General features: G+C 35.1%; 1 pseudogene; it reads left to right on the top strand.

The window, feature by feature from the left end:
* The first annotated feature begins 786 nt into the window (after positions 1-786).
* Positions 787-1,677, top strand: LOC116085187 (annotated as a pseudogene).
* The last annotated feature ends 885 nt before the right edge of the window (positions 1,678-2,562 follow it).

Raw genomic sequence — 2,562 nt, 5'->3', positions numbered from 1 at the left:
AGCAGAAGAAAAAAAATATTTAGGTGACAAAATTACAAAGAAGATTTTCTGAGAATAAATAAAGATATACACTTTCTCTATGAAGGTATCAGTTATACATTATCATGCCATTAAAATGTGTAGATGATAGGAATGAATTACAGCTGTATAATTATAAGTAGAAGGTAGGAACTGGGGATTTATTTGTCCATAGTATTCATGGGCGTTGGTTCCAGGGTCATGCATGAGGACAAAGGTTATTGACATAGATGCTAAATTATATAAATGATTATAAATTATATAAATTATATAAATGGTATAGTATTTGCCTACAAATTATCAACTTGCTCTTGCGTGTTATTAAATATCTTATTATTGATAAATAAAATACTAAGTAAAGGTTTCTTAACAGCTACTACCATGACTTTCTAAAGAATAACATGAGGGAAAATTATTTATGGTCAATATAGATAATTTTTTGATATCCTGGGTCATGTTTTGTTGACTGTATAATTGTGAAAAGATAAATGTAGAAAGTGGACACTGAAGACCAGATGGATTCTATTATATACAAGGATTTATGCATTATTCAAGACAGTATAGTGTTATCTGAAGTTAGACCGAGACAAATTAAATAAATAACAGAAATATGTCATGTCTAATAAAGCTTTAACTATTCCAGTTGATATGCTAAGAAGGATATAGCATTGAATGACAGAGTCTGCCTTAGTTCTCTTTCCCATCTTGCAAGATTGCTAGGAAAAAGCTGAGAAGTTTGACACAAAGAAGAAACTTGCAGCCAACAAGATGGCAGTGCTGTTGCTGCTGCTGGTGCCCCAGGCACTAGTGCAACAAAAAAGGGGATACCCTAAGTTTAAAAAGCCCAGGAAGGGGAAACCCCATTTCAGCTGAAACCATGTCCTGTTTAGAGGAATTGGCAGATACTCCAAATCTGCTATGTATTCCAGAAAGGCCTTGTACAAAAGGAAGCATTCAGCTGCCAAGTCCAAGGTTGAAAAGAAGAAAAAAGGAGAAGGTCCTTACAACTGTCACAAAAACCACTGGTGGAGACAAGAACAGTGGTACCCAGGCAGTGAAGCTTTGATAAATGCCTACAGATGGACGATGTGCCTCAGAAGTGGCTGAGCTATGGCAAAAAGCCCTCCTGTCAGCATGTGAGAAGACTGCTCACGAGCATCACTTCTGGCAATGTTCTGATGATCTTCACTGGGTGCCACAGGGGCAAAAGAGTGGTTTTCCTGAAGCAGCTGGGCAGCAGCTTGGTGTTTGTTACTGAGTCTCTTGCCGTCATCCATCTCTGCACAGAACACCAGAAGTTTGTCATCTCCACCTCTATCACCAAGGTTACAATCCCCAAACACCTGACCAACGCTTACTTCAAGAAGGAGTTGCACAAGCCCAGACACTAGGAGGACAACATCTTCGACACTAAGAAGAGGAAATATGAGATTGCAGAGCAAGACTGATCAGAAAATTGTGGACTCATAGTTTTTGCCAAAGATCAAAGCTGTTCCCCAGCTCCAGGAATACCTGCAATCTCAGTTATCCCTGAGAAATGGGATGTATTCTCACAAACTGGTGTTCCAAATTGCTAACAACCTAATTAAACATATTTATAGGTTTAAAAAATGGATAATAAGAAATATTCAGCTAAAACTAGAAAAAAAGAAAATATAAAAGAATAAAATGCCTCAAATAGAAAAGTGTGAAATACCTGAACCATAAATCCATATGCCTTAGTGTGATCTAAATATACCTACTGAGAAAAAAATAGGAATAAATAAAAACAACATTTTTTTTCTGAAATCATCTCATATCACTTAAAAATGTATTGTGAAATAGGATATGATACTCATGAGGAAAGAAAAGCTATAGTAGCCAAATTAAATTCATACAAAAGAAGCACTGGAAAAGACAGGAATGAAGGAAATTTTATTTTTCTAAACAAGTCAAGTAGTCTTGAACATATGTACATATAACAAGGACACAAAATTACAACCAGCAAAATGTTAGTGTTGAAAAACAAATAGACAAATACATTATTATAGAGGCTTCAATCCTAGTATGTAGGTCATGGATAGACAATGGAAGACAGAAAATCTTTAAGAATATAGGTGGATAGAACTGCATTATCAATCAACTCTATGTAATTGACATTTATAGAATATCCCATTCAACAAAAGCAGAGTGCACATTCTTCTTGAACATTCTAGACCATAAAACACATCTTAACTGACTGAAAAGATTATAAATCATATACATAGGCTCCCAGTCCACAGTGGCATTAAACTGGAGATCAATGATGGAAAGAGTTCTAGAACATAACAAACTAGCAAAACTTAAAGGTCATTTTTATAAATCAATTCGTAGAAGAAGAAATCTCACCTGGAAATTTAAAATATGTTTAATTAAGTAAAATACCAGGGTAACTTATAGGTCACAGTTAAAACAGTAATTGGAAGTTATATAGTGCCAAACATATGCTTGCAAAGAGGATACTAAAACCATCAACCTAAGCTTCCATTTTTGAAGCTATAGCAACAAAAACCAATTCCAACCCAA

Source organism: Mastomys coucha, unplaced genomic scaffold, assembly GCF_008632895.1.
Source record: "Mastomys coucha isolate ucsf_1 unplaced genomic scaffold, UCSF_Mcou_1 pScaffold9, whole genome shotgun sequence".
Taxonomy (NCBI): domain Eukaryota; kingdom Metazoa; phylum Chordata; class Mammalia; order Rodentia; family Muridae; genus Mastomys; species Mastomys coucha.
The sequence above is the reverse complement of the archived record's forward strand: the minus strand, read 5'-3'. Positions and strand labels throughout refer to the sequence as shown.